We start from the raw sequence: 12971 nt of genomic DNA, 5'->3' as shown, positions 1-12971 counted from the left end.
AGGTGTTAGAGCGGTTGGAAGAGGTTGGAGTGAAAGTGAAGTTGGAGAAGTGTTCGTGGTTGGCTGGGGAGGTGGAATTTCTTGGTCATAAGGTGAGTGCTAATGGCGTAAGGAAGAGTGAAAAGTTTGTGGAAAAGGTAAGGGAGTTTCCGTGTCCCTTGACCATGCGCGAGTTAAATGGGTTTTTGGGGTTGATTGAGTTTGGGAGGAAGTTTGTTAGATTTTGTTCAGGTATAGGGAAGCCGTTGACGGAATGGACAGGGAAGAAAAATTGTACTAAGCTAAGGTGGGATGAGCGAATGGTGGGAGCATTTGAGAGATTGAAAGAGGAGGCTGCTAGAGATGTCACCTTGGCTTTTCCAGACTATAGTGAGGATGCGAGTGAGCTTGAGCTGTATACTGATGCGAGTGAGGTTAGTATGGGAGGGTCTTTAGCACAGATGCAAGAGGTGAATGGGGAGGAACAGTTGAGAGTAATTGCGTATGTAAGTAAAGCTTTTAATAAAGCGGAGTGGAAGTATTCGGTGGTTGAGAAGGAGCTTGCGGCAATAAGGTTTTGTGTGGAAGCGTTGAAAGTGTTTTTGTATGGGGTAAAATTTATCATATGGACGGACCATCGGCCATTAGTGTATATGATCAAGAAGGAGAGTGTGAATGCTAGGATTGCGAGGACGATTGAAGATTTGAGAGAGTGTGATTTTAGGTTAGAATATGTGCCAGGGAGTAAAAATGTGATTGCTGATGCAATGTTTAGGATGCATGGTAGGGGCAACGGTGTCGTGAAGAGTGACTGGGGTCCGAATGTGGTGCCTGAGGGTTTGGTTGTAAGAGAGAGGTTTGAGGGGGGTGACAGAATGTGTGAATGTTTGTTTTCAGCCTTGAAAGACTTGGAAGGGAGAGGTCTGGTTGAAGAGGTACCCGGTAGTGCGAATGAGTTGTGAGTGAGGTTGATGAGTGGTGCAGAAAGGAGTGGCATATGTGGAGGAACAAGGTGGGGAAGAGGAAATGTTGCGTAAATTGCTGTTAGCAGTAGCTGAGTTGTTTGGAATAAAGGTGTTTTTGTATTTTGGAGGGGATAGACCGGTCGAATATCGAGGGAGGATAAGTACAGGTAGCGAGCATGTGGTTTTGAGAATTCATTGCGGGGAAAATGGAATTGGTTGGTTAGGAAAGGGGACTGTGAATGGGGTTTTTGAATCAGGAGTATGGAAGTGGGGAGGTAGTTGGGGATGAATGTGGTGAGGATGACTGTGATGTGGATAACCAGGTGGAAGTGGCAGTGAATGTGTGTGTGCATGGGACACGAGGGAAGATGGTGGCGATGGTCAGAATAAATGATAGTGAATACTGTGGTTTGGTTGATACAGGGGCACAAGCTTCCTTGGTGAGTGGGCCAGTGGTACGTGAACTGGAGAGATGCGATTGGGAAGTGAAAAGGCGGTGTACAAGTGTGAGGATACATGGGCTGGGACAAGGAAGTGTTTTGGTTTGGGAAGAGGTGCAGTTAAAGGTTAGGTTAGGAGATTTGGAAGTTGTACATAACTTTGTAATCATGGGAGAAAATGATATGCCAGCTTGCTTTTTGATAGGGATGGATTTTTTGAGGAGGCATGATGTAAGCGTAGATATAGGAAATGGGATTCTTAGTAAGGGGGGTAGCACAATAGCTAGGATTCAGGATTGTAGTGCATTTATAGCAAACTTTGTGGGGGTAATTGATGTTGCTAGAAGTGAGAATGATTTGTTGAGTGAGGAGGAGATTGAGGAAATGCAAGATAAGTGCTTGGAGATAAGTATGTTGCGGTAGTGTGTCTTGGGGGGAGTACGTGTGGAAGATTGGCCACATGAGTTGGGTGTGTATAGGAGGGTTGCTAAACGTTTTGTGGTTTGTAAGAACATAGTGTACTTTTTGCATCAGGAAGGGGTGTATGACAGGGAAGTGTATGTGCCAGTGTTTTCTTTTGAGTCAGCAGTGAGTATGTGTTTGTTGGTGCATGATTGGTTTGTTGGAGTGAGAGAGAGATTGTATGCGCCTGGGTTGAATAGGATTTGTGTGGATGTGACTGTTACATGTGAAGACTGCCAGAGGGGAAAGTATCAGAGTGTGCATGCGAGTCCACCTGTGTTGCGGTTGCAGGTGAAAGAGCCGTTTGAAATGCTTGTGATTGATTGTGTTTCGCTGCCAAAGACTATGAGGGGGCATGTGGGAATGATTGTGATGGTGGATCATATGAGTAAATTTGCCTATGCGGTTCCCATCAAAGATAAGAGGAGTGAAACCATTGCGCGGATGGTGGGGCAAGTGATGTTGCCTATGTGTGTGTGTAAGCCATCAAAAATGTTGAGTGATAATGGGCCTGAGTTTGTGGGGTGGGAATTTGAAGAAATGTTGAAGGAATGGGGTATTGTCCATGTGTATTCTACTCTGTATGTGCCCAGTGCGAATGGTTTGGCAGAAAGACTGTTAGAACAATGACCGAAATTTTGCGAATGATGAGTAAGGGCGACAATGATTGGGATATGTATGTAGGACGTGCAGTGTGGGTATATAATGCCACACTGCAGAAGAGTATAGGTATGTCTCCTTGTAAGTATGTGTTGAATTTTGAAAGGATTGTTAGGCCGCGATTGGGGCTGTCAGAGAGTGATCGAGATTTGTGGAAGAAAGCGAGTGAAAGGTTTGAAAGTTTTAGGACTGGAGATAAGGTGTTGAAAGAGGTGGTTGAGAAAGGGAGAATGAATGTGAATAAGGTAAGGGAGAAATTTGAAGGGCCTTTCAAGATTTTGGAAGTGGGACCAAGTGGATTGAGTTATGTGTTGGGGAAATTGCGAGTAGATGGGGGTGTGGATGAGGTTAGTGCACACCATAACCAGCTTTGTAAGTGGAGGGAAGTACCCCAGTATGTTCAGGAGAATGCGATGAGTGAGTGGTTGAGGGTGAATAAATGTGAACTGAGTGTCCGTGAGCAGACGGGTCTGGAAGATTGGCAGTTAGTGTTGGTTGAGTATGGGAGAAAGCTGAAGAAGGTAAGGAAAGGGAATGAAAGGGAGAAACGTGAACTGCATGATAGAGGAGTTAGTGTTAGGGTAAAAATGGTGGATAAGGCATGTAATACGGACGACTTTGAGGGGAGGAATGATACATATAGCGTGTGTGGGTTTGAATTGTCAGGGTTTTGTGAAGTTTCACTGGGAAGGGAATCAGTTGGTAAGGATGTAGTTGGCAGTATGAATGAGTCTCTTCGGGAGTTTGGCAGGAGTGTAAATGAGGTAAGTGTTTTGGTGGCAGAGTTACGAGAGATGTTCGGACAAGAGTTGGAAGGGGTAGATGAGATAGTGAATGGGATTTGGGAGGATGGTAGTGAGGGAGATATTAATGGTAGTCTGACTGGAAGCAGTCTGGGAGAAGTTGGTGGCGGTGTAACTGAGTTTGTGTATGAGGGCCCTCAAACAAGATCCAGGGGACCTGCGTCCGAGCATCCATGGGTGTTGCGGAAGGCTATTTAGTGTGGGTGTTGTGAGTGAAAGGAGGCATTGTCAAAAGTAACAGGGGAGGAAATATGGAGGAGTTATGGAGTTCCATTTGACAACGTCTGTGAGAGAGAGAGAGAGAGAGAGAGAGAGAGAGAGAGAGAGAGAGAGAGAGAGAGAGAGAGAGTAATTGGTGGTTGGATGGTTAACGACTATATTGGCTGTTGGTGAGTTCTGGCTGGGTTGTCTGCTGTTGTTGTTAGAGTTCTGTGTTTTGAGTGAGTTTTCAGTCAGTCTTTGGTGAGAGCTGGTGATAGTTAGTAGTGTTGGAGGAGTCAATTAAAGGCCTTGGAAAATGGTTGAGTTTTGTGTCTTTTTTTGTTGTTGTTTTGTTATTAGATGTTGGTTGCTTAGGAGTTGTTATGCTGTGAAGTTTTTGTTGGGTGGTATGTGAGTTCCTGTTGGATTATATGTGAGTTGTTGAGGGTTGTTGTTGGTATTGTTAGCGGGTGTGTTGTGGAGATTTTGTTGTTATGTGTGAGGTTGTGGTTGTGTTCCTTGGTTGTTTGCTGTGTTGTTAGGTTGTGGTTGAGTTGTGGGGTTGTTGTTTTTGGGTGTTGTTGTTGGGTTGTGGTTGTGTTCCTGTTTTGTTGTTGTGTTGTTTTGGTTGTGGGTTGTGGTTCTGGGTTGTGGTTGGTATCTCTGCGACCTCGACGGCAGACAGCACAGCAAAGCCTGGAGTATCTGGAGTGTTGGTAAGTACTTGTGTTTTGCATTTTTTTTTTTTTTTTTTTTTTTAGGTATAGGTCAATTGTCCTGCATGTATTTTGTTGTGTAAAGAAGAAAGTGTGACTGAGGGTGAGTTGGGCAGCTGGAGCGATTAGGTTTATGTGGGGGGGATTTGCCCGCTTGTTTTTTAAGCTTGTGATCCCACCACATTCTGACCATACCATAGTCGATTGATACAATTTCTGCCGGAAAGTTTGTATTGAGATTTTGGTGCAGGACAACTGGAAACTCGGGGGGCCAGGACACATCGTGGAAATTGACGAATCCATATTTGAGAAGAGAAAATTCCATAAAGGTAGACGTGTCAATGGTTGTTGGGTCCTCGGCGGGATTGATCGCAGAACAAAGGACACATTCTTTCAAGTTGTTCCCGATAGATCAGCAGAAACACTCCTCCCAATTTTAATCGAAAACATACACCCAGAGTCAACCATAATTTCAGATTGTTGGAAATCATACCACACTTTAAGTCAGCATTTCAAAACACACCTTAACGTAAATCACTCCCTACATTTTATTAATCCCGACGATACGCGCATACACACAAACACGATAGAATCCACATGGCGGGTCTTGAGACGTAATGTTTTGCCTAGAAGTGGTACCGTAAAAAATTTGTATAATTCATTTTTTTCCATGTATTGCTTTATGAAGCGTTACCTTTCAAATGTAGATTGTCCTTTTAAAGCCTTTTTAGAACTAGCTAAACGTGCTTATCCGTTAAATAGAGTACTTTCAACACCCGTCAAAATGCGGTCTAATTCCACTGAAACACAACAATCATCGATAGATCGCTCCTCCCAAACAGATCCGTTCAAACCACGAATGTTTGTTCCCCAATTTCATTCGGCCCGATCCCGCCAAAATTACTCCATCCGCCCCGAAGAGAGGAAGATTCGAGCCATCCAACTTGTCCGATGATTCCGATTTCCAACCCAACTAAGGTAAGTCCGGTTTTATACATTTTTTTTTTTTATTTTATGCCATTTTTCTTGCCAGAACATACGAGCTTGCCAAGAATCTTTAAAAATGACAGTAAGGCGCGAAGTGCCGTCTGACCGCACCGAAACTCATTTTTTTTTTTTTTCGGTCTATGCATTTTTTTCTTGCCAGAACATACAAGCTTGCCAAGAATCTTTATAAATGTTGGTGCGCGAAGCGCCGTCCGACCGCGCCGAAACTCATTTTTTTGTTTTTTAGGTCCATGCATTTTTTTCTTGCCAGAGCATACGAGCTTGCCAAGAATCTTTCAAAATGCCGGTAAGGCGCGAAGCGCCGTCTGACCGTGCCAAAACTAATTTCTTTGCTTTTTTGGTCTATGTATTTTTTTTCTTGCCGGAACATATGTGCTTGCCAAGAATCTTTAAAAATGTCGGTAAGGCGCGAAGCTCCATCTGACCGTGCCGAAACTAATTTTTTTGTTTTTTTGGTCTATGGCTTTTTTCTCCTTTTTTTCCAAAGTAGACCAACAAAAACAGTGTTAGGCCACACGTTCTAAGTCGGGTTAGGTGGGTTCGTTTGGTTAGGGTCATTTTTAGTTAGGTACGTGGGTCTCTTTTGTTTTTGTTCTCTATGCATCTCGTGCCCAAACGTTTTCTTAGGCTAACAGCCCATATGTTTGGTCTATGAATGCAGAGTATGGGGTCAACCACACAGCCGTTTCGTGGATTTCCTAGTGTGAATTTTCGTTGTCTTTGTTCCCCCCCACCCAAAAAACCCAGTTTCCCAATACATCCCCCCTTACCGTTTTCGGCACATTTTCACCTAAAACCCCGGTTCCCAAAACTTCCCCCTTTACTGTTTTTATAGACTTTTGGATATTCCATTACTGCACGTTTTCAAAAATCGCGCCAAAACATACGTCCGCCATCTTTTTTGCATTCGTCCGCCGATTCTCTAGCAGACGGTACTCTTGCCCGACGAATCGACAGGCGCTCCAAACATTTTGTATGTAGAGTAAGCAGATCAAAGGTTTGTATGCAAAGTAATGGGTCAAACTTTTGTATGTAAAGGGTCAACCGTAACAAAACCATAAACATGTACATTACTGTCTCTCTACACCGGGAATTAAGAGTTTCCATCGTCGTAAACGTCCGAAGCCATTTCCCCCCACCCCAAATCCAAAAACGCTGTTTCCCACAAGGGTCCTTTCCACTAAGTCAACAACAAAATCGTTGTTCATAACAATTACAGTAATGTTCCCCATCTCAATTCCAGAATTGCAGTAGAGCTACATGTAGTAGATAGATTAATTATAGATTTTTTCCCACAAAAATCGTCTTCGCGGGTAGGTATACCCCTCCATACTAGTCCCTAGACACATGGGCAATACACAGACAATATACAGTCACTACTATACAGTCTAGACAAAGTCTATATATAATTTATAGGTAACCTGTGTTAACTCACCTATTAAGACGGGAATTGTGTATTCACAGAGTAATATTCAATATCAGACGTTTGAATAGAAGTTACCAGTCAATGGAGTAGCATCAGTAGTAGTAGTAGGCGGGATACGTCTTTGAAACGGCTCCTTTCTTGTTTTATTGATTCCTGGTTATGAGGTGCAAAGCTTTACTCCCTTAATTATTTACTTTACTCATTATTTAGTTCAACTTTACTTTATGTTACTTCAAAATTTTGACTCTAATTCATGTCTTTTTCCCATTTTTGCCATAAAATAACCCCCCAGAATCACAGATATTTCTAAATCAGATATAATACATTATTTCTACTTTACTTTTAACCCAGCTCCCTTTCATTTCTTCTTCTTTAAAACTGAGGCAGAGCCGTTATAGCTACTTAGCTTTGACACCCATCCCTTTCCAGGTTAATTAAGAACATTCTTAATTTTGGGTTCTATTCTTATATATTCTCCCAGCTTTCTGTTAGGGGATGTCAGTGTCCCTAATTTATGTCCTGGTCTGGATTTTTTTTTAACGATTTACACATGAATAAATGTTCGGTGGTGTCCTCCTACACTGCACATTTCACTGACCTCGTTCTTAAATTTGCCCCATTAAGTTCAACATATCCAGTTTGGCTTTCATTATGATACACGAATCTTTTGTTTCCAGTTCCCTTAATTGTGTACTTGTTTTCCTTGAAGTTATCTATGAACCTCAGCTTCTTCATTTCTTTCCTCTTTTCTCTCAAAGTCTCTTGGAACATCTTGATTCAATTCTTATCTTTATTTCCCTTTTCAGTGCTTTTTATGGCACATGGTCATGAGAACAAGAATCTTCTTCTTCTTCTTCTTCGACCTCCTGAGAGTCGTTCCCATCGAGAAGGAGCCGTGTTGCTGAGGGGAGACTTTTTTGAATATCAAGTGCTTGATTTAGCCCCCACGGATTTCTCTCTCTCTCTCTCTATCTCTCTCTCTCTCTCTCTCTCTCTCTCTCTCTCTCTCTCCTGTCGACCTGATTCAGCTTCTGATCGTTACCAGGTCTTTTTCCTGAGGGTTTTGATTGTCCAGGACTTGGGAAGGAGCTGCATTTCATTCCTGCAAACTTTCATGCACTCGATCTCACAATATTTGTCTTTTCACCTGCAGAAGTTTGTGTGTGTGTGCGTGTGTAAATACACAAACGCATCTACAAAGAATACATGATAAATATACAATGTTTGACTAAACAGAAGTTAGTAGAAATAGAAAGTGTTATAGACAATGCTAATAAGATATTTCTTTAACTAAAACTCGTCAGAAACTAGACAAATTAGCATTAAGTAAAGGTATAAATAAAATAGAAAATATGAGGGATCTGAAAGAAAAAAAGGAAGAAACAGTGATAACACAGAGTTAAACACGGTGGAGACCATTAGCAAAGATTTATGGCTTGCTAAATGTAAAATATACAATAATATTATTCATATTTTGTTGTTATACTTATCAGTAGGAAATAGGCTACACAGGAGGATAAAAATAGAGATAAAGCGATAAAATTGGATTACGAAAACATTATTAAAAACGTAAATGACCAAGAATCATAATTAATATTAGGAGATTTTAATGGCCATGTAGGTTTCTTAGGCCACCAGAATGCAGACAGAAACGGGGAAATAATACTAGAATGGATGAATGAGCATAGGCTAAAACTACTTAATGGAGAAGACAGATGCACTGGAGTCTACACATGGGAGAGGATGCAGATGAAAAGTGTAAAAGATTTTGCTTTAGTCAATGAGAAGTTCTATGAAAATTTTGAGGGGATGGTAATTGATGAAGACAAAATGAATTTGATATCTCTGACCATAACCTAATTGCCATTAACTGACATTCAAAGGACAGAACAGTTATACATTTGTATAATGGACAGGGAAGCAAGCTAAATGAGGCTGAAACAAAGGACGAATTAGTGAATTATTGGAGAACCATATACAGTAAACACGAAAATAAAATAAAGGAATTCTGGAATGAAGAGAAAAGGGTGGAATATGAGAATGAAATGGCAGAAGTAGATGATATCATAAGAATTGGAGACTATAGATTCCCAAAAGTGCTAAGAGAACACATGGACCTATTGATGGAATGCAAAAGGAAGATAATACCAATGCAGGAACCTCTGATAACCGAGGAAAAGTCATAGCTTGCCTAAGTAAGCTCAAAGCAAAAAAACCTTCAGGCCCAGATGGAATCAAACTAGAGCTTTACAAAGCATTTAATGAAGAGCAAAACCTGTATAGAAGTATTAGTTAGATGTTACAACAAGGAGGTAGAAATCAAAGAAGAACCTGAATCTTGGAAGAAATCGAGAACGAAAATGATAGAAAAGAAAAGGAAACCAAAGGCCAAGGATCTAAGGCAAATAGCTTTATTAAATATATCATATAAAGTATTCATGATACAGATAAAAGACGAAATAGAAGCACACCTCAGAATGCATGAAGAAGATCATGAATGCCAAGCATGATTCACAGGAGGGAGTAGGATTGAAGATGATATTCTTACACTACAATATTTGTAGAAGAGAGCTATAGGAATAGAAAACCTTTAATAGTAATAGCTATCTAATACAGTAAAGCCTTTGACTCGGTAAAAAGAGAAGTTATGATCGAAGTCATGAAACAGTTCAAAATACATTCAAAAATCATAGATGCAGTAGCTAATGTATACGAAGGGGATAGCACACTAATAGACCTAGGGGAGGGAATTGAACAGGAAATGGAAATTACCAGTGGAATTAGGCAAGGGTACACAGGTTCTACATCACTTTTCAAACTGATGACATATTTGATAATTAGGAAAATGGAGGAGGAAGGGACAGGATTCGAAAATGAATGATTTAAGATAGGGAAACTTTTCTTCGCTGATGATGGGTTAGTATTAGCAGGAAATATAGAAGATGCAAGGACAAATTTAAAGATTTTAATAGATATAAGAAATAAATGTTAGCTAGAAAAAATAAATAAGAGAAAAGAAGCATTATTATTTTCGATATGGAGGATAAAACAGAAGAGACTGAGGATATAAAAATGCGGGAGAATATAACATATTTAGGGATAAAGGTAAACAATACTAGAAATCTGTTTAAGTTACAGAAAAGGAAATGATGGACAAAGCACAGAATTTAGCCAACCTAACCTATTCAGTGATAGAGAAAAAGCTGTAAAAAAGTGCTTAAAGGTAAAACATATGGGAAAAATATAGCTCTACCATCAGTCTTATATGGACCAATGTAGTTATTTTAACAGATACAAATAGAAAAAATTCCAAAGAATAGAGAATGGGTTTATAGAAAAAATATTAGGACCTTGTAGAAGTACAGTAGTAGCCACATTAAGGGGGAAGATAGAAGCATCTTCCTGGAAAGCAGAAGTATAAGTGGAAAGCTAAATTATGTAAATAATACTATAAATGGAAGGAAAGAGTTACTGAAGAAAATAATTATAGATATGCAAGAAAAGGAAAGAAAATGGTGGAGAATAGTGGAAAAGTACATGCACGAAATTAAAAATCAATTAAGAAAAACTGGAAGGAAAGTCCAAAACAGAAATTAAGGACAAAACCAGAATCTGGGACACAGTGAAGTGGAAAGAAGACTTGGTTAAAACTAAAAGTGACCGTAAATATATATAAGAAGTAGAAAAGTGAAATAAAAGATGAAGAAATTTATGTCAACACTTTTGGTTGGCTCGATAATTCTCTTTAGAGCCAGAACCAACTCACTGAATTTAAATATAACAAAGAGACACCATAATGGGAACACCTGTTGTCCTTTTTGTGTTAATAAAGAAGAGGATATTTTTCATTTTTTTATATTGTCTTGCTTACAGAGAAGAATACATAAGATCAATTGACCTTCAGCAACCTGATGAAGAGAATGAAAATAATGTTGCTGGAAAATTCTTATTTAGAGAAGAACATAATGAAATAAGAAAAGACTTTAAATAATATGTGGAAAAAAAAAAGAAAAAAGAATAAAAGAGCTCAACAATTAAAAATAACTCTTAGATTAAGAGGCGCCGTTGTAAAGACATTGCCACCACCCATAACCAACTAACCTACCATTAACCGCATCTATTAGTTACCTTAATTACCATATACTTATTCAAATGATAAAAAATTAAATCATCAATTATTTTCCTACTGAATACTTACAATTATCCACCAATTGACTTAATAGAATAAATAAAAGCAACCGAAACCACTTCTGAACCAGATCAGCCACAAACATAAACATCATCGAATAGAAGACGCCCAAAACGTTCAACAAAATCTGTCATGAAAGAAATTTCCCTTCCTGTTGTGAGAGAAGTTTGACAGCGCTCGAAAAAGACGATACAATCCACATCACAAAAGCTGAGAAAGGATAAAAGGAGAAGATACAAAATGTTTGTGTTGTGAGGAAGAAAAATGAAAATTGAGAACGTTTCTTAGTTTACTGTCCAGCATACAATGAGGTTGGAAATAGATATCGTTTTGTGCAGCAGCCATATCAGGGAAATAAAGAGGGGTTGGTAGTTAATATACTCTTATTGGTAGATCTGCTGAGGGAGGAAGTGGAAAATAGGAAAGAATTTCTAAAAGAATTGTGGCGTTTCAGAGAGAAGAAACTCAAACAAACACAAACAACAGAGGAATAAAACAAGCAAGGGAGCCGTTTCAAAGACGTATCCCGCTTATTACTACTACTGATGCTACTCCATTGACTGCATGAGAAATAGAAGCACACCTCAGGACTGAATGAACAAGATCATGAATGCCAAGCACGATTCACAGGAGGGAGTAGGATAGAAGATAACATTTTTACACTACAATATGGTGTAGAAGAGAGCTACAGGAATAGAAAACCATTAATAGTAATAGCTATCGATTACAGTAAAGCATTTGACTCAGTAAAACGAGAAGTCATGAAACAGTTCAAAATACATCCAAAAATCATAGAGGCAGTAGTTAAATATATGATGAAGGGGATAGCACAATAATAGACCTAGGGGGGAGGGAGTTGAACAGGAAATGGGAATTACTAGTGGGATTAGGCAAGGTTGCACAGGGTCTACTTCACTTTTCAAACTAATGACATATTTAATAATAAGAAAATGGAGGAGGAGGAGGGACAGGATTTGAAAATGAACTAGTTAAGATAGGGACACTTTTCTTCGCTGACGATGGGTTAGTTTTAGCAAGTAATATAGAAGATGCAAGAATAAATTAAAGATTTTAATAGACATAGGAAATAAATGTGGGCTAGAAATAAATAAAGAAAAAGCAGCATCATTATTTCAATATGAAGGATAAACCAGAAGATAGAGAATATAAAAGTGAGGGAGAAACAAATAACCATATTTTAGGAATAAAGATTAAAATGGATTCTAGAAATCTGTTTAAGGCTACAAGAAAAAATGAAAGATGTTTGAATAAAGCACAGAACGGTTAGCGAACCTAATCCTACTCCGTGATAGAAAAAAGCTGCAACAAAGTTCTAATAGGTAAAACATTCTGGAAAAATATAGCTCTACTATCAGTCTTATATGGAACCAATGTGGTTAATCTAACAGACACAGAAATAGAAAAATTACAAAGAATAGAGAATGGGGTATATAGGAAAATATTAGGAGCATGTAGAAGTACAGTAGTAGCCACATTAAGGGGGGAGAAAGGAGCATCTTCCATGAAAAGTAGAATTATGAGTGGGAAGATAAACTATGTAAATAACACTTTAAATGGACGGAAAGAGATACTGAAGGAAATAATCACAGATATGCAAGAAAAAAGAAAGAAAATGGTGGAAAACAGTGGAAAAGTACATGCAAGAAGTTAAAATAAATGTAAGAAAATTGGAAGGAATGTCACAGAACAGATATAAAGGACAAAGCCAGAATATGGGACACAGAGAGTGGAAAGAAGATTTGGATAATAAAGTGTCAGTGAATATATATAAAATGTGGAAAAGAGAAATAAAAGATGAAGAAATTTATGATAATTCTAGTGTTCAATACTTCTCTTCAAAGCCAGAACAAACTCTCTTAATTTAAATATAGCAAAAAGGCACAAAAACGAGAACCCACCTGTTGTCCTTTTTGCCGTAATACAGAGAAGAAGACATATTTCATTTCCTTTTATATTGTGGTACTTATAGAGAAGAACGTGTTAAAGCAACCCTATGAAGAGAAGGAAAGTGACATAGTCGGAAAATTTCTATTTACAGGTAACAACGAAATAAGAAAAGAAACCATATACTTGATGTGGAAAAAAAGAGAGGAAAAGGGAA

Source organism: Macrobrachium nipponense, chromosome 47, assembly GCF_015104395.2.
Source record: "Macrobrachium nipponense isolate FS-2020 chromosome 47, ASM1510439v2, whole genome shotgun sequence".
Classification (NCBI taxonomy): Eukaryota; Metazoa; Arthropoda; class Malacostraca; order Decapoda; family Palaemonidae; genus Macrobrachium; species Macrobrachium nipponense.
Note: the sequence above shows the minus strand (reverse complement) of the source record.